The sequence below is a fragment of the Arachis stenosperma genome, unplaced genomic scaffold (genome assembly GCF_014773155.1).
Source record: "Arachis stenosperma cultivar V10309 unplaced genomic scaffold, arast.V10309.gnm1.PFL2 arast.V10309.gnm1.Scaffold_100025, whole genome shotgun sequence".
NCBI classification, from domain to species: Eukaryota; Viridiplantae; Streptophyta; class Magnoliopsida; order Fabales; family Fabaceae; genus Arachis; species Arachis stenosperma.
Window position 1 is genome coordinate 2786369 of NW_026651369.1, and position 20590 is coordinate 2806958.

Genomic DNA, 20590 nt, shown 5'->3' on the forward strand with positions numbered 1-20590 from the left:
AGGGAGGTGTTCAGTTGCTCCCAATAGTCTTGTGGAGGAAAGTGCATCCCTTGAGGTATCTCAGGGATCTCTTGATGAGAGGGGTCTCTTGTTTGCTCCATCTTGTTCTTAGTGATGGGCTTGAGGTCATGCCTTCTCAGTTGAACCGGCTTTGGATGCCATAAATGGTTATGGAAAAACAAAGAGCAATGCTTTTACCACACCAAACTTAAAAGGTTTGCTCGTCCTCGAGCAAAAGAAGAAAGAAGAGAGTAGAAGAAGAGGAAATGGAGGAGAGGGAGATGGCTTTGTGGTTAGGCCAAAAGGGGAAGAAGTAGTGGTTTGAATTTGGATGGTGAGGTAAGTGGGGTTTTATGGAGGTGAGTGGTGAAGAGAGAGATGGGATTTGATAGGTGAGGGGTTTGTGGGGATCCTGTGGGGTCCACAGATCCTTAGGTGTCAAGAAAAAGTCATCCCTGCACCAAATGGCACTCAAAATCACGTTTTGAGGCATTTCTGGCGTTAAACGCCGGGCTGGTGCCCATTCCTGGCATTTAACGCCAGGTTCTTGCCCTTTTCTGGCGTTTAACGCCAGTCTGGTGCCCCTTTCTGGCGTTAAACGCCCAGAATGGTGCCAGACTGGGCGTTAAACACCCAACTGCTAGCCTCACTGGCGTTTAAACGCCAGTGAGTTCTTCCTCCAGGGTATGCTGTTTTTCTTCCTGTTTTTCATTCTGTTTTTGCTTTTTCAATGGATTTTGTGACTTCTTATGATCATCAACCTACAAAAAAACATAAAATAACAAAGAGAAATATATAAAATATAATCATTGGGTTGCCTCCCAACAAGCGCTTCTTTAATGTCAGTAGCTTGACAGAGGGCTCTCATGGAGCCTCACGGATACTCAGAGCAATGTGGGAACCTCCCAACACCAAACTTAGAGTTTGAATGTGGGGGTTCAACACCAAACTTAGAGTTTGGTTGTGGCCTCCCAACACCAAACTTAGAGTTTGACTGTGGGGGCTCTATTTGTCTCTGATTTGAGGGAAGTTCTTCAAGCTTCCTCTCCATGGTGACAGAGGGATATCCTTGAGCCTTAAACACCAAGGATTTTTCATTCACTTGAATGATCAGTTCACCTCTATCAACATCAATCACAGCCTTTGCTGTGGCTAGGAAGGGTCTGCCAAGGATGATGGATTCATCCATGCACTTTCCAGTCTCTAGGACTATGAAATCAGTAGGGATATAATGGTCCTCAACTTTAACCAGAACATCCTCTACAAGTCCATAGGCTTGTTTTCTTGAGTTGTCTGCCATCTCTAGTGAGATTTTTGCAGCTTGCACCTCAAAGATACCTAGCTTCTCCATTATAGAGAGAGGCATGAGGTTTACACTTGACCCTAAGTCACACAGAGCCTTCTTGAAGGTCATGGTGCCTATGGTACAAGGTATGGAAAACTTCCCAGGATCTTGTTTCTTTTGAGGTAATTTCTGCCTAGACAAGTTATCCAGTTCTTTGGTGAGCAAAGGAGGTTCATCCTCCCAAGTTTCATTTCCAAATAACTTGTCATTTAGCTTCATGATTGCTCCAAGGTATTTAGCAACTTGCTCTTCAGTGACATACTCATCCTCTTCAGAGGAGGAATACTCATCAGAGCTCATGAAAGGCAGAAGTGAGTCCAATGGAATCTCTATGGTCTCATGTTGAGCCTCAGATTCCCATGGTTCCTCATTGGGGAACTCAGTGGAGGTTAGTGCACGCCCTTTGAGGTCTTCCTCAGTGGCGTACTCTTCCTCTCTTTCCTCTCCAGATTCGGCCAAGGTTATGGCTTTGCACTCTCCTTTTGGATTTTCTTCTGTGTTGCTTGGGAGAGTACTAGGAGGGAGTTCAGTAACTTTCTTGCTCAGCTGTCCCACTTGTGCCTCCAAATTCCTAATGGAGGACCTTGTTTCAGTTATGAAACTTTGAGTGGTTTTGATTAGATCAGAGACCATGGTTGCTAAGTCAGAGGTGTTCTGCTTAGAATTCTCTGTCTGTTGCTGAGAAGATGATGGAAAAGGCTTGCCATTGCTAAACCTGTTTCTTCCACCATTGTTGTTGTTGAAACCTTGTTGAGGTCTCTCTTGATTCTTCCATGAGAAATTTGGGTGATTTCTCCATGAAGAATTATAGGTGTTTCCATGGGGTTCTCCTAGGTAATTCACCTCTTCCATTGAAGGGTTCTCAGGATCATAAGCTTCTTCCTCAGATGAAGTATCCTTAGTACTGCCAGGTGCATTTTGCATTCCAGACAGACTTTGAGAAATCATATTGACTTGTTGAGTCAATATTTTGTTTTGAGCCAATATGGCATTCAGAGTGTCAATCTCAAGAACTCCTTTCTTCTGATTTGTCCCATTGTTCACAGGATTCCTTTCAGAAGTGTACATGAATTGGTTATTTGCAACCATTTCAATTAGCTCTTGAGCTTCTGTAGGTGTCTTCTTCAAATGAAGAGATCCTCCAGCAGAGCTATCCAAAGACATCTTGGATAGTTCAGAGAGACCATCATAGAAAATACCTATGATGCTCCATTCAGAAAGCATGTCTGAAGGACACTTTCTGATTAATTGTTTGTATCTTTCCCAAGCTTCATAGAGGGATTCTCCATCCTTCTGTCTGAAGGTTTGGACTTCCACTCTAAGCTTGCTCAATTTTTGAGGTGGAAAGAACTTTGCCAAGAAGGCATTGACTAGCTTTTCCCAAGAGTCCAGGCTTTCTTTAGGTTGAGAATCCAACCATGTTCTAGCTCTGTCTCTTACAGCAAAAGGGAATAGCATAAGTCTATAGACCTCAGGGTCTACCCCATTAGTCTTGACAGTGTCACAGATTTGCAAGAACTCAGCTAAAAACTGATGAGGATCTTCCAATGGAAGTCCATGGAACTTGCAATTCTGTTGCATTAGAGAAACTAATTGAGGCTTAAGCTCAAAGTTGTTTGCTCCAATGGCAGGGATAGAGATGCTTCTCCCGTAGAAGTCGGGAGTAGGTGCAGTAAAGTCACCCAGCACCTTCCTTGCATTGTTTGCATTGTTGTTGTTTTCGGCTGCCATGTGTTCTTCTTCTTTGAAGAATTCGGTCAGGTCCTCTAAAGAGAGTTGTGCCTTAGCTTCTCTTAGCTTTCGCTTCAAGGTCCTTTCAGGTTCAGGGTCAGCTTCAACAAGAATGCCTTTGTCTTTGTTCCTGCTCATATGAAGAAGAAGAGAACAAGAAAATATGGAATCCTCTATGTCACAGTATAGAGATTCCTTGAGGTGTCAGAGGAAAAGAAAAATAGAAGACAGAGGTAGAAAATTCGAACTTATCAAAGAAGATGGAGTTCGAATTTTGCATTAAGGAATAGTGTTAGTCCATAAATAGAAGGATGTGAGAAGAAGGGAAGTAATTTTCGAAAATTAAGTAAAAGATTTTGAAAACATTTTGAAAAACACTTAATTGATTTTCGAAAATAAGAGTGGAAAAGAAATCAAGTGATTTTTTGAAAAAGATTTTGAAATTAGAAATAAAAAAGATTTGATTGAAAAGTTATGGTTTTAAAAATATGATTGAAAAGATATGATTTGAAAACAATTTTAAAAAGATTTGATTTTTAAAAATTAATGACTTGCCTAACAAGAAAAGATATGATTCAAACATTAAACCTTTCTCAACAGAAAAGGCAACATACTTAAAATGTTCAATCAAATCATTAATTGTTAGTAAGTATCTTTGAAAAAGGAAAGAAATTGATTTTGAAAACATTTGATTGAAAAGATATGATTTGAAAAAGATTTGATTTTGAAAAACTTTGAAAACTTGAAAAAAATTGATTTTGAAAACAAAATCCTCCCCCTTGTGCCATCCTGGCGTTAAACGCCCAGAATGGTGCACATTCTGGCGTTTAACGCCCAAACTACTACCCTTTTGGGCGTTAAACGCCCAGCCAGGCACCCTGGCTGGCGTTTAAACGCCAGTCTGTCTTCTTCACTGGGCATTTTTGAATGCCCAGCTTTTTCTGTGTGATTCCTCTGCAGTATGTTCTGAATCTTCAATTCTCTGTATTATTGACTTGAAAAGACACAAATTAAAAATATTTTGGATTTTTAATAATGAGGAATAATCAAAATGCAAATAAAATCAAATAACAATGCATGCAAGACACCAAACTTAGCAGTTTGTATACTACTGACACTAACAAAATGAGAATGCATATGAGAAACAACAAAACACTCAAGTCAATAGAATTCAAAGATCAAAACAAGAAAATCATCAAGAACAACTTGAAGATCAATGAGGACACATGCATGAATGCAATAAGAACAGAAACATGCAATTGATACTAAACTTAAGATGAGACTCTAGACTCAAACAAGACATATTTTTGGATTTTTTTTATTTTTTTTTGTGCTTTTTTCGAAAATTAAGTGAAAAGGAAAATAAAGGTATCAAAATTCTTAATGAGAATTCCAGGAATCATGCAATGTTAGTCTAAAGCTTTAGTCTAAAGGAATTAGACATGGCCGGCCAAGCTTCAGCAGGACATTGCATTCAAGAGCTAAATTGATGAGAATCAATCAGCCTTGGTGATGATAAGAACATCACCTTGAAACACTAGAATTCATTCTTAAGAACTCTGAAGAAAAATACCTAATCTAAGCAACAAGATGAACCGTCAGTTGTCCATACACAAACAATCCCCGGCAACGGCGCCAAAAACTTGGTACGCGAAATTGTGATCACTACAACTTCACACAACTAACCAGCAAGTGCACTGGGTCGTCCAAGTAATACCTTACGTGAGTAAGGGTCGATCCCACGGAGATTGTTGGTATGAAGCAAGCTATGGTCACCTTGTAAATCTCAGTCAGGCAGACTCAAATGGATATGGTGATAAACGAAAATAACATAAAGATAAAGATAGAGATACTTATGTAATTCATTGGTAGGAACTTCAGATAAGCGTATGAAGATGCCTTCCCTTCCGTCTCTCTGCTTTCCTACTGTCTTCATCCAATCCTTCTTACTCCTTTCCATGGCAAGCTTATGCAAGGGTTTCACCGTTGTCAGTGGCTACCTCCCATCCTCTCATTGGAAATGTTCAACGCACCCTGTCACGGCACGGCTATCCATCTGTTGGTTCTCAATCAGGCCGGAATAGAATCCAGTGATTCTTTTGCGTCTGTCACTAACGCCCCGCCCTCAGGAGTTTGAAGCACGTCACAGTCATTCAATCATTGAATCCTACTCAGAATACCACAGACAAGGTTAGACCTTCCGGATTCTCTTGAATGCCGCCATCAGTTCTCGCCTATACCACGAAGATTCCGATTAAAGAATCCAAGAGATAAACACTAGAGCCTCATATGCTTGTAGAACAAGAGTGGTTGTCAGTCACCTTGTTCATGAGTGAGAATGATGATGAGTGTCACGGATCATCACATTCATCAAGTTGAAGAACAAGTGATATCTTGGACAAAGAACAAGCGGAATTGAATAGAAGAACAATAGTAATTGCATTAATACTCGAGGTACAGCAGAGCTCCACACCTTAATCTATGGTGTGTAGAAACTCCACCGTTGAAAATACATAAGAACAAAAGTGATCATTGGTTTCGGCCCCAGAGAGGGAACCAGAAGAACCAAGATGAAAATACAATAGTAAAGGGTCCTATATATAGAAAACTAGTAGTCTAGGGTGTACAGAGATGAGTAAATGACATAAAAATCCACTTCCGAGCCCACTTGGTGTGTGCTTGGGCTGAGCAATGAAGCATTTTCGTGTAGAGACTCTTCTTGGAGTTAAACGCCAGCTTTTATGCCAGTTTGGGCGTTTAACTCCCATTTAGGTGCCAGTTCCGGCGTTTAACGCTGGAATTTCTTGAGGTGACTTTGAATGCCGGTTTGGGCCATCAAATCTTGGGCAAAGTATGGACTATCATATATTGCTGGAAAGCCCAGGATGTCTACTTTCCAACGCCGTTGAGAGCGCACCAATTGGGCTTCTGTAACTCCAGAAAATCCACTTCGAGTGCAGGGAGGTCAGAATCCAACATCATCTGCAGTCCTTTTGAGTCTCTGGATCAGATTTTTGCTCAGGTCCCTCAATTTCAGCCAGAAAATACCTGAAATTATAGAAAAACACACAAACTCATAGTAAAGTCCAGAAAAGTGAATTTTAACTAAAAACTAATAAAAATATACTAAGAACTCAACTAAAACTACCAAAAACATACTAAAAATAATGCCAAAAAGCGTACAAATTATCCGCTCATCAGTGAGCTATATCAATCCAAGTCCATAAGTCCTTGCTTTTCACTAATTTAATTAATGAGAACTAGAGTCAATGGCTATCACTCATCAATTACTTGGACATTAGTAACTCAAGAATTCCTAAGTTACCTTCCCAAGCCAAGAACATAAATTCTACTCTAACATCCTTCCAAGCATTTCATCAAACACTTAGAAGGCATAAAAGGAAAGCATAGTAAATTGACAACAAGAATGAGTTCTAACAACAATTAAATGCAAAGAATCAACAACAATAATCAAAGAAATCACAATTAACATGAATTACCTCAAATTGCATTAAAAGAAAATGAAAGGAACAAAAGTACATCCACAACAAAGTAAAGAATTACAAGAATTAAAGTACAAAACTAGAGAGAGGAAGAGTAGAGGAGCAAGAATTGATAAAGGAGAAGTAAATCAAAGCATGAATTAAACCTAGATCTAAAGAAGAATTAAACCTAATCCTAATCCTAATTCTAGAAAGAAGAGAGAGCTTCTCTCTCTAGAAACTAACTATCCCTCCAAAACTAAACTAAACTAAACTAATGGTTCAAAAGTTGTGATTCCCTTCTAACTTCTGACTTAAATAGTAGCAGAGATGAGTTGGATTTAGGTCTGGGTAGCCCAGAATTTGCCGCCAGCATTTTGCCTTTAGGTGAGTCACGTGCGAGCATCGACGCGTACACGTCGCTTAGTAATTTCCCATCCACGCGTGCGCGTCAAGTACGTGTACGCGTCGCCTTGCAACGTCACAATCTACGCCTGGGCGTGTGCTGCGCATGTGCGCCGATTTCAGCATCCCAAATCCTTGTTTCTTCATGATTCTTTACTTTGCATGCTTTTCTCTCCACCCCTTTGATCCATTCCTAGCCTTTCCATCCTAAATTCACTAACAAATATATCAAGCCATCTAGTGGAATCAAAGGTGAATCAAAATTAGCAATTAAGGGCCCAAAAAGCATGTTTTCACATTTAAGCACAAATTAGGAGACAACCATGAAAGCATGCCATTTCATTGAATATATGTGGGTAAAAGGTATTAAAATCTCCTAAAACCAATACAAGATAAACCCTCAAAATGGGGTTTATCAATTCTATGGGTGCAGTATAGCCGTACCTGCCATTGGTGCCAATAATTTTAAGCTTAAACCTCAACTGATCACTCTGGTTCAGCAGAATTGCTAGTTTCATGGACTCCCACAGGAAGACCCTAACTTATTCATCTCTAACTTCCTATAGATCTGTGATACTGTGAAGACAAATTGAGTGAATCCTGAGGTTTATAAGCTCATGCTCTTCCCATTTTCTGTGAGGGAGAGAGCAAAGCAGTGGCTTGACTCTCAACCAAAAGAGAGCTTGGACACGTGGGGAATGGTGGTCACCGAATTTCTAACCAAATTCTTTCTACCTCAGAAGCTGACTAAGTTTAAAGTGGATGTCCAAACCTTCAGACAAAAGATGGAGAGTCCCTTTATGAAGTTTGGGAGAGATACAAGCTGATGATTAGGAAGTGCCATCATGACATGTTTTTAGAATGGACCAGGCTACAGATCTTTTATGATGGCCTCTTTGAGATGATCAAGATGTCACTGGACAACTCTACTGGTGGTTCCTTGCATATGAAGAAGATGCCTGAAGAGGCTAATGAGCTTATAGAGATGGTTACTAACAACTAATATCTGTACATATCTGAGAGGAACCCTGTGAATTTTGGGACTACTCAGAAGAAAAGAGTCATGGAGGTAGACACACTGGATGCCATTTTGGCTCAAAAGAAGATGTCCCAGCAGATTAACATGATCTCTCAATACTTGACCGGCAAGTCTCAGCTGTCAACACTCAAGATGCATCCTATGACATGACTGGGAGCTACAACCAAGGGGGCGCTTGTGGCTGTGCTCATCCCACTACTAAGCAAGTTAATTACATAGGTAATTCCTCCAGAAGTCCCAATAATGATCCATAATCAAATACTTTCAATCAACGATGGAGGAATCACCCTAACTTTGGGTGGAGAGAGCAGCCATAGAAGCCTCAATAAAACATCAACAACAACCAGGGCGGATCAAATCAGGATAAGTTTAACAACCGGCAGTTGCAGCCCTCTCAGCAGCAACAAGAGCCCTCTCAATCACAAAGCATCTCTGACTTAGCCACAATAGTTTTTGAACTTCTAAGGCCACTCACAGCTTTATACAAGAGACAAGAGCTTTAATTCGGAACTTGGATCTACAAGTGGGTCAGTTGAGCAAGAGGCCTGACCTCCTAACAGTCTTCCTAGTAACACAGAAGTAAATCCAAGAGAAGAGTGCAAGGCCCTCATCATGGCCAAGGAGGCCGAGCCTAAAGAGGTACATGTTGCTGAAGAATTAAAAGGCTCAAGAATAGGCTAAAAGCACATTGTTACACGCCCCATTGGTGGCACAGGATCCTGAAGTACCACACACTTAGAAGCTTCAAGAGGAGACCAAGGATGAGCAGTTCACTAAATTCTTGGAAGTCTTTAAAAAGTTGCACATCAATATTCCCTTTGTTGAGGTGCTAGAGAAGATGCCTCCCTATATGGCCTTCATGAAAAGCCTACTCTCTAAAAAGAAGGCCTTGAAGAGAGATAAAACTGTGATCTTGACCAAGGAGTGCAGTGCACTGGTTTAGAAGAAGCTACCTAAGAAAATGCCAGACCCTGGAAGCTTCCTAATTCCCTATACCATTGGGACTATTACATTTTAGAAGGCACTATGTGATCTTGGCTCAAGCATAAATCTGATGCCGCTGTCTGTAATGAAAAAACTGGGAATCAAAGAGGCACAACCTACAAAGATAACATTGGAGTTGGCAGACAAGTCCCGAAAGCAGGAATACGGATTGGTGGAGAATGTCCTAGTAAAAGTTGAAGACCTCTTCCTCCCTGTAGACTTTGTGATACTTGACCTAGGAGAGGATACAGATGACTCTATCATTCTAGAAAGGCCATTCCGAGCCACTATAAGAGCCCTGATTGATGCTGAGAAAGGAGAGTTAGTGCTGAGGCTATGGAAAGACTATTGGTTTTCAATGTCTTCAAACCTCCACCACTCTCTGACAAAGGAGGTACCTGCATGCAGAATTCAAGGCTCAAGCCTTCTCACTTGGTGGAAAGCCATATAGTTTCCCGTGACATCAAACTTAAGTTTGGCGTTGGACATTCACTACCCACCAAAGATAGAGGAGGTCCCAAGAAGAAGGTACCTAAAGGCTGGAGGAATAAGAAGACTCCTACTGACGACTTCTCACCTTGCATGAAGGTGGTGTTTGATGGATGTGAGGATTTATGTCGGTTTAGAATTGATCAAAATAAGAACCACTTCATTAGTAGCATAGTCCAAACCAACAACAAACTCTCACAATCAAATTTAGTTCAAAAGGGTAGTCACAATCAAAAACAAAATAACCGGGAGTTTGAAGTCCCAGGTCATCTCCCAAGGAAGCACTTAAGAAGCAATGAGTGTGCAAATTCCGGTTGTAGCAATCAAGGGATTTTTAATGAAGAAATAAACATATAAAGCAATAAAAGAACATGCAAAATTGTAATGATTGAACTAATAAAGAAATTAAAGAACCGACTATGTAATATGAACAAGTATAGTATAAAAGAGATTAACATGGCAATGTATGAAATGTTAAAAGCTTAAAAAGAGGTCTTAGCTTGGAGTGAGCTAAGGATCCTTTCCTTGTTGGAACTACAACTATGACAATTGTGTTGAATTAGTCTCACTTGATCAACCCTCACATCGGAAGGTAAGTTAAATGAGCATAAGTGTTATTAACCCACAAATCCTAAATTGCTTGCTAATTGCCTTAGCAACAAATTAGCGTTAGTGGGAACAAGAACAATTAACAACCCAAGAAATGACATTAAATGTTGGACATTCCAACTCTAGGAACCCCATTGCTCACTTCATCCAAGCCAAGAAGCAAAAATTTAGCCTAAAACCATGTTTGACATTTTGTCAAACACTTGGTGGGCAAAAAGCTTAATCATGAGAAAAATAATAAAAGACTTGGAATTAGAAGCAATAATTAATCTCAATCAACAAGAATAACATAAGAAATCATGAAATGAACATCAAATATCAAACTTATCAACAAGAAAGTGAAATTGCAAAAGAGAAACAAAATTTGATTATATCTTGCATGAGAAGAAAGAGTAATGATAATATAACCATAAAGATTAATAACAAGAGAATACTTACATGAGATTAGCAAAATTCAATGATCAAAAATAGAAATGGCACTTGGAATATAAAACCCTACTAAAACTCTAATGAAGTAGATGAGAAAATTTAGAGAAAACTAAACTAAAAGCCCTCTATTCTACTCCTAAAACTATACTAATGCCATGCTATGTTATTTCCTTCATTTCCCCTCCAATATGAGCTCTAAGACTTCAGAAATGGGCCCCCAAAGCCCTCAAATCACGAGGCACGTGCTTTTCTAATGAGGTCATGCGTGGACACCTGTGCGGACGCACAGGCGTGTGCGTCCGCACAGTTTGCGAAAATTTCCTCCTGTGCGTACGCACAAGAGGCTGTGCGCACACACACTAGGCGATGCTAGGTGGGACGCGCGACGCACTCGAACTGATCCATGCGCTCTGCTTGGGCTCCTGTGTGGGCGCACAGAAGGCTGTACGCACGCACACGTCTCTGAACTATTCTCCTTTGATTCTTCATGCTTTCCTCCATTTTGCAAGCTCTTCTTCCATTTTTCTCCAATCTGTTCTTACCTTATAAACCTAGATTCACTCACAAACAACATCAAGGCATCGAATGGAAGGCAAATGGAATAAAAAATAGAGCAAATTAAGCATAAAAGAGCATGTTCTCAATATCAAGCATAATTTGGGAGGAAAGTTCAAAAGCATGCTATTCAAGGGAATAAGTGCAAGTTTATGTGATAAAATCCATTCAATTCTAACCAAAAATCATCATCAAATATGGATTCATCAGTGTTCACTAGAAGTCTAGTCATACTACATACTGTGAACAAGATCCTATATCTGGAGCATGTTGAGCTGGTTCATTAGAGTACAGGAAAGAAGTTCACAATGAGGGGTGAATATCTGAGCCCCTATGATCCTCCTTCTTAGAGGAGCTGACCATCAAGCTAATGACGGTAAAGAAGTGCTTGTTGGGAGACAATCCAACCGTAAGTATCCTTTAGTTTGTTTTAGTTTTATTTCAGTTTTTGTTTTAGTTTGTTTTTATTTCAATTATTTTCATTGATCTTTAGAGTTTTCCTAGGTTTTCTAATGTTTGTGATCATGTACAACACTTAGAGTAGGGACAGAAAGACTTAGACAAAAGAACAGAACACCCTGAAGAAGACATGCTTGGGGCGCTAAACGCCAGAAGAGGAGCAGAGGAGCTGGCGTTAAATGCCAAGAGGGCATTTAACGCCAAAAAAGGAGCATTTGCTTGGGCGTTTAATGCCCATTTTGCGCCTTCTCAAGGTTTTGACACCCGCCATTGGGTTGCTAAACGCCAGCCCTGGCGTTTAGCGCCAGAGGTGCTCATCCCAATTTCAAAAAAAAAAAAGAGGTTGATCCCCTGCTGGTGTTAAACACCAGAACTGGCATTTAATGCCCAAGGAGCAGATTTCAAGTTTCGAAGGAAGTCTTTAGCCAATCCTGTGACTAAGGTTGCAGCACTGATGGTGCAGAAGTTATACGCCAATGCTTAGGTGACATACAAGCATGTCGGAGGCGTGAACTCGGAGCCAAAGAATTGGCGTAACATGGTCAGATGGCTTATCATGGATTTCAACCCGGAGAGTGTGAGGGTGCCATTGTAGTTACCACCATCTGGGGAGAATCTTCATTCATACACTCGCAAGGTCAACACTGACCAGCAGTTGGATCAAGTTCTAGCTGACATTTGCCTCCTCAGAGCTCAGTAGAGGAGGGATTCTAGAGGTAACCATACTTGCTGGGTAGGCATAATCTCAAGTGAGTTGTTCGAGGATTGTTGGACTTCATCCAACATTCCATCCTCTCTACAAGTAACCATTTTAAGGTTACAGTCGAGTGAGCAGTGATGATTCATTGTATCATACTCGGCAATGAAAGGAGGTGTATAAGGTGATCCCTCAAGGGTTCTACAGGATAGCTGAAAAGTCCTAGACCACTGTGAGACTGGCTTTCACTCACCTCATCTACCGCCTGTGTTTAGCAGCTAGAGCTCGCATAGATGGAGATACCCCGATCGGCATTTAGAGACCGATCACCAAGAAGGGTATGGAGTATGCTAGAGAGCTTGAGCATGGACCACAATAGGAGCCAGTTTCACTACCTTCACAGGATCTTCCAAAGATGCCTCAGGGAGTTTACTTCCATCCCGGTGACTATTTGGATTAGTTGACCACATCCTATAGGGGATTTGACATCGTCTATTGATCAGCTCAGGATAGAGCATCAGGATCAGTATGATCTCCTCCATCAGATGATGAAAGAGTAGAGAAAGTAGAGGGCGCGACAAAGAGGAGCTGAAACGCTAGAGAGGATTCTTCGGAGGGAGTAGCAGCCACAATGAATGAGGTGGTTAAGTTTTATTCTCCTTTCTCTTATCTTATTCTGTTTTTTAGTATTTCATTCTATTTATATTTTCTATTCTAAGTTTGCATGATCACTAGTAGGATTTCCTTGCTTTCTAGTTAGTTGTTTATTTTAGTATTTTATGTTTATTTTAAAAAGATGTCTCATGTATTACTCACTAAGATTAAAGAATTATCAAAGAGAAAGAAGTAATGAAATGCATGAAATTTTGAGTTATATATATATATATATATATATATATATATATATTATGAGTTTTTCTAGTTATTTTGATTTGGTGGTATTATCTCTATTTCTGAATGTATGAAATAACTGTGTATATTTGATATTGGAGTTGAGAATATTGGTTCTTGAGGAACAAGATCTTAGAGAAGTATTATTGATTCTATGAAATAAGAAAAATATTGATTCTTGAAGCAAAATAAATAGCAAAAAGAGTGGAAAAGAAAAGAAAAAATCGAAAGAAAAAGTCTAAGACTTTGAGCATCAATGGTTAGGAAGCTGAAAACTAATCTAAAGCTTAAAAGAAAGGTTTTCTCTAACCATACCCTTGTGGTGTGAAGGTGTCAAGCAACCCTTGAGACTGAGAACCTAAAGTCGTGACCTACTGCTATTACTGAGTATGCCTAAGGCTCTGAGCACCACTATATGGGAGAAAAAAAGAGAAAATTAGAACTCAAGGAGTTTCCCAGTTAAGTGCTTGTGGTGTTTTGTTTCTAATTAAGCTTGAGCAGAAAACACTTAGAGTCATGGCTAGGCTCAAGGTGCAAAGCACCAAAGAAAAGAAAGAGCTGTGTTCAAGGATCAATTAGAGCTTCAAGATAAAGAGAATCTATAATGCCATCCGAGTTCTAGTTTTGAAGGATACTAATATTTCTAAGCTTCAAAGGATAGTGAGATGCCAAACTGATAAACCACTATTTTATGGTTTATTTTATATTGAATTGAGTGGATTTTATCAACTATTCTCACACTTATCCATGTAAATTGCATGTTTTTAAGTTTCCTTCCTAATTTCGTGCTATAATTGAAAACATGCTTCTTTGGCCTTAAAATTGCTAATTTTTAATCCTCTTTTATTACCATTGATGCCGTGATACGTGCGTGAAGTGATTTCAGGTTTTCTAGGGTATGAATGGCTTAGAGAATGGAAAGGAAGCATGCAAAAGTGGAAGGAACACAAGAAATTGAAGTTTTGAGAAGCTTGCCTTGACGCGCATGTGTGGATGATGCGTACGTGTGACCGGTGCAGTAGGCAAGTGACACATACGCATGGATGACTGACGTTAGGATTTTTTGCTAGTAAAGAATTTTGTAAAAATATAGTCGCGTTGTGAGTATAGATTCTAAACCAACAGAAAATCTCTTCGTACAAACGTTTTGGTTGTCACAATTAACAAAACCCAATAAATTTATAAACCGAAGTATTCAAACCTTGGGTCTTCTTCTCAAGGAATTGTAGGGAAGTATGATTTATTATTGGTTATGGAAAAACAGTGTTTGGGTTTGAAAGAGGTTTTAAGCAAGAGAAATAGATTGCAAGAATTAATAAATTAATAACTAATAAAACTCTTGGCAAGGTATGAAAACTGGAAGTCCTATTCCAGTTATCCTTATCAATTGTGATGAGAATTGGATTTTTCTCCCACTAAGTTAACCTCTAACTATGAAGGTAAGTCAAGTGGATGGAATAATTTTGGTTCCTCAGGTCCTAGTCTTTCTTTGGAAAGGCTAGAGTTAGTGGAACTCGAGTTAATTCTTAAAGAATTTCAATTTTCAGTCGATAATGAGTTTGACAACTCAAGAGTTGCCAATTAATCAACTAAGGCCAATAGCGAAGAAAATCTACTCGAATGAAAATAATTTGGATAAAGCCAAAGCATCCATAACATATAAGTCTGAAATACCTCAATTTATATTAAATAAAGAAAATTCTAACATGAATGGCTCGTAAGCCAAATAGGTAACATAAGTAATACAAGCATTAAAGTATCTGAAAATAAAAGAGAAATATAAAGTAAAAGGAATATTGAACCTGATGAAGTTGAAATCCTAAATTCTTTAAGAGGAATCCTAATCCTAAATCCTAAGAGAGAGGAGAGAACCTCTCTCTCTCCCTAAAAATTACATCTAAATTATCAAAAGTGTGTTATGAATGAATAACTTGATTCTGCTCCACTCCCAGCCTCTAATCTGTGTTTTCTGGGATGAGAACTGGGTCAAAAACATCTCAGAAGTCACTCCCACGCTTTCTGGTTCGTACAGGTCGCGGCAAGGTGACGTGGAGGCATCGTCCACGCGTTTGCGTCGATTGAAGTTCGCAGATGGACGCGGACGCGTCATCCACACAACTGGAACCATCTCATTTGGACCTCTGTAGCTCAAGTTATGACCGTTTGAGTGTGAAGAGGTCAGACTGGACAGCTTAGCAGTTTCTTCAACTTCTTGTATTCCTTCCACTTTTGCATGCTTCCTTTCCATCCTCTGAGCCATTCCTGCCCTGTAATCTCTGAAATCACTTAACACACATATCAAGGCATCAAATAGTAATAAGAGTGGATTAATATTAGCAAGTTTAAAGGCTAAAGAAGCATGTTTTCAATCATAGCACAAAATCAGAAAGAAAAATATAAAACCATGCAAATAGTATGAATAAGTGGGTAAGGACTTGATAAAAACCACTCAAATAAGCACAAGATAAACCATAAAATAGTGATTTATCAACCTCCCCACACTTAAACATTAGCATGTCCTCATGCTAAGCTCAAGAGAAGCTATAAGAGAGTGAAGAGGAATGATAGAATGTATAAAATGCAACCTATCTATATGAATGCAACTACATGCAAAATGTTTCTACCTACTTGGTTAAAAAGTAAATAAGTTCTTCAAGACAAATATGAATCAAATTCTACTGATTCAAATTATACAATAAAAAGTAAGTAAACTTGTAAGAAGATAGCTAATGAAAGCAGGGAACATAGAATCAAGCATTGAACACTCACTGGTAATGTATATCACTCTAGTCTCTCTAGTGTATAGGGTAATCACTCTACTCTTCCCTAGTCATGCTTTCTAAACCTTGTTCTTCATCCAACCAATCAACAAATATTTAATGTATACATACAAACATCATGAGGTCTTTTTTCAAGGTTGTAATGGCGCTAAGGTAAGGGTAAGGGTATATATGAGGCTAAGTGAGCTAATAATTGAACCCTTGATTAGTCTAAGATGTCACCTAACATATACATACTTTATATAATCTAGAAATCTTGCCTAGCTGCCCAATTTTCCCACTTGTGTGTTACATACTCATGCAGCAATTTTATTTTTTGATTTTATCCCATGTGCATTGATTCTTTAATTTTTGCATTGGGGTAATTTTGTCCCCTTATTTAATTACTTAATAATTTTTTTTCTTTTTTTCTTTTTTTTCTTATTTTTTTTGAAATATAAGAATAATATATCAATGCACATAGTGTTTTAATTATTTTAATTTCACATGAGCATACTCCCAAATTTCAAATAATTTATTCACTTTAATACCTTTTTCCTATCATCCCATGTTCCCATAAATTTCTCCATACTTAGTTGATACACAATTTCTATCTTAAGCTAACCAAGGATTCAACTTGGGATTTTTTAAATTGTTTTTCTACTTAAGGCTAGTAATGTGGTTATAGAACAGAAGGGGATTAAAAGGCTCAAGGGGGCTAACAAGGGTGATATAACAGTTAGGCTTATTTGGGATAAGTGAGTAAAAATTCAAATAATGGCCTCAATCATATGCAAGCATGTAAATACACTAAATAATGGACATATAGAATGGAACAAATATAGATTACATTCATAGAGAAGAAAACACACAAGAATAAAAATATTATGGTTAAATAATGTAACCACGTAGATAGGCTCAAAATCTCACAGGTTGTGTGTTCTTTAGCTCAAAAACCATGTTCCAAATACAACTTCAAACAAATTTAACACAGAAATTTTAATTTTTAAATTTTTTTAATTTAAATTAGTGAAATTTTCAAATAGGGTCTTAAAAAGAAACTTATTATTTTTCAACCAAGTAGTACTTAAATGCAAACAATCAACTACACATGCAATCTATTATGCAATGCAACAATGAACTAATAAAGAAATAAGACATTGGTGTTGAGAAGAGAATAACTAATCCATGGAGATCGGCATCGACCTTCCCACACTTAAAGATTGCACCGTCCTCGGTGCATGCATAGATGTGCAGGTGGCGGGGGTTGTGGTTCCTCAGCCGGTGCTCATTGTAGAGTCTTTCTCTTTACTCTTCCTGGTGGCCAGCCTGAAAATGGGAGAAGAGAAAGGGACATGAAGTCAAAGGGATAGAGCAAGGGAGAGGGTAGTACTAGTAAGAATCATGCCAAAATAAAGAAGAATGTCGTTAATACATGGTCGCGATTCCATGAAATTAGGACATCAATGGAAGCATAGCATGATAAATTGAGGTAATTAAATGCAAGATGTTTATTGGCATGCTGGCAAAGGCATGAGTAGCGTAAATTAAGCATTAAAAGCCTTAATGTATTATTAGTCGTGAGAAACTAACAATAACATTTGTATTGACAATTATATTTAATTAATAAAATATTGAAAAGGGTTTTGTGAAAAACAGGCATTAGAGTAGAAGGATAGAATAATTAAGAATGCACAATGCCATACGGGCTTTTTCACAAACACAAAGCATGCATATTAAATAAAGTATCGAAAGTATTAAATTGAACATGCAAGCACCCTTAATAAAATAATATATAATTGTCAAGCAATTTCTTAACAATCCACAAGCAAAATAATGACCCAAATAAATTTCTAACACCAATTGAAAGGAAAAAGAAAGAAAAAAAGGAAGGAAGAAAGAAATACGAAGGGAAAGAAAAGATTTAGATTTGGGGAAGAAAAGATAAGATATTTGGCTGATTTGGATAAGCTGTGCGGCGCAGGCGACGCGAACGCATGAGTGACGCGTTCACGCGGATAGCGCTTCCATGAAATGACGCGGACGCGTCATCCACGCGGTCGCATGGATCGATTTGTGCTATTAGCGTGAGGGCAGCCTCGCGGTCGCACAACTCTCTGTTTTAAATGCTTATTGCCAAATTTTGGGTGACACGGTCGTGTGGTTGACGCGATCGCGTTGATGGCCTATTTTTAAAATGGCACGGACGCGTGGGGCACGTGTTCACGTGGTAGGGCTTGTGCTTCTAGCACGAGTCCAGCCACGATCCAGCTCAACTTTCGGCCATACACTCTTTTCACGTCGATTTACAGGGCACGCGTTCGCGTGGGTGACGCAAACGCATGGGAGGCATTTTTCCCACATGACGCGGACGCGTAGGTGACGCGGTCGTGTGGATCAACTTGTGCCAAAGGCACGCCTCCAGCCACACTTTCGTGTGACTCTCTGTTCAATCTTATTTCTTCCCCACGCACTTGTGACGCGGACGCGTCAGCGATGCTTACGCGTCGCGTGCTTTTTTTTTAATATGCAAGATGCAAAATGTAGTATGCAGATGCAGATGCAAATGTTATGAACAATTCCAGGTTCAATAAGAGAAAATAAAACTCAAAAACAAACAAAACTGAATTGAAAAAGGAACGATCATACCATGGTGGGTTGTCTCCCACCTAGCACTTTTAGTTAAAGTCCTTAAGTTGGACATTTGATGAGCTTCCTGCTATGGTGGCTTGTGCTTGAATTCGTCCAGAAATCTCCACCAGTGTTTGGAATGCCAACATACTCCGGGGTCCCAAACAAGGTACGTAAAGCCCTTAGGTGGGTTCAACAGGCTTGCGGGCTCCCGGAGTGTTGAATGGTAGAATAGATTCCAGGATCCCAAACTCTACTTGTACACCCGTCTTTGTCTTGATCTGCATTTTTCCAGTCGAGTGATGAGTGATCTGAATCCTCACTGCAGTGACCAAACAGCTTTCGAGATCCTTCCAATTGAGCTTGACACTAATTCTTGCACCTCAATTGAAGTGTGAAACCTCAGTGAATCTTGCATACCAGCTCTGAGTGCGAGTCATTTCCCGTTTGCTTTTAAAGCCGCAAAGAGCTCTAAGCTATCCATCTGTCTCAAGAAAACCATATTCAAGTGGAAAATTGAAGATAGACGTCAAGGATTTTACCCACTTGAAGTTTGTGTTGGGTGGTAGTGGCCTTGGGATCAATGTTTTCAGTGGTTCTGCAAGCTCTACTCCCTTGTGGTCTTCTGTGAATTCCTCCACTTCCTTGCAAATTTCTCCCATTCCAACCATGTCTTGGTCAACGTCTTCCGTATCTTCCTCATCACTTGAGTCATAATTAGGAGGTTGAGAAAAGTCGACCTCTGCATCATCTTCGTATTCACTTGGGGAAGATTCTTCTGTCTCAAAGAATTCACTTGCGAATGCAAGTTTATTACTAGGAGAACTTGACTGGTGACTATCATCATTAAGAAAACATGCGTCTTGGGTTATTTCGTCTAGTTCTTCATAAGATATCTGCATTGGGGGTTGTGCACTATCCTCCTTAGCATCAATTGTAACGTCGTCGACAAAATTCTGCACAACTCTGGATTCCTGCGGAGGTTCAGCATCTCCTAAATCTTCAACCAATTCTTCTTCTTCTACAATGACAGCGTCCTCTACTTGTTCCAGTACGAAGTTATGTTCTATGATGTTCACTGGAGCTTCTAGTGTTTGCTTCACACTACGTTCTTTATTAGATTCTCCACTTGAAGCCATAGGAGATTGTTGAGTGTCCGATCGTTTGGAAGATAATTGATTTATTGCTTGCTCCAGTTGATGAAGGGTTGCTTTAAATTGGTTTACTGATTCTTCGAAGCGAACCTGATATCCAAGAGATATCCACTCAATCTAAGGTAGAACGGAGGTGGTTGTCAGGCACACGTTCATAGGTGAGAATGATGATGAGTGTCACGGATCATCACATTCATCAAGTTGAGGAACAACTGATATCTTAGAATAAGAATAAGCTGAATTGAATAGAAGAACAGTAGTAATTGCATTAATACTCGAGGTACAGCAGAGCTCCACACCTTAATCTATGGTGTGTAGAAACTCCACCATTGAAAATACATAAGAACAAGGTCTAGGCATGGCCGTGAGGCCAGCCCCCAAAACGTGATCAAAAGATTCAAAGATCTAAAGATGATCAAAGATCCAAAGATGAAAATACAATATCAAAAGGTCCTATTTGTAGAGAACTAGTAGCCTAGGATTTACAGAAATGAGTAAATGACATAAAAATCCACTTCCGGGCCAACTTGGGTGTGCTTGGGCTGAACATTGAAGCTTTCATGTGTAGAGACTTTTCTTGGAGTTAAACGCCAGCTTTTGTGCCAGTTTGGGCGTTTAACTCCCATTCTTGTGCCAGTTCCGGCGTTTAACGCCGGGCAGTTTTGATCTGATTTGGAACGACGGTTTGGGCCATCAAATCTCGGGCAAAGTATGGACTATTATACATTGCTGGAAAGGCCAGGATGTCTACTTTCCAACGTAGTTGAGAGCGCGCCAATTGGGCTTCTGTAGCTCTAAAAAATCCACTTTGAGTACAGGGAGGTCAGAATCCAACAGCATCTACAGTCCTTTTCAGCCTCTGAATCAGATTTTTGCTCAGGTCCCTCAATTTTAGCCAGAAAATACCTGAAATCACAAAAAACACACAAAC

General features: G+C 39.4%; 1 non-coding gene across 1 annotated transcript; it reads left to right on the plus strand.

Annotated features, from left to right (window-relative positions):
- The first annotated feature begins 2563 nt into the window (after positions 1-2563).
- Positions 2564-2671, plus strand: LOC130959887 (small nucleolar RNA R71). The gene has a single exon (XR_009078878.1). It is a non-coding gene; the product is annotated as a small nucleolar RNA R71 (small nucleolar RNA).
- Positions 2672-20590: the final 17919 nt, after the last annotated feature.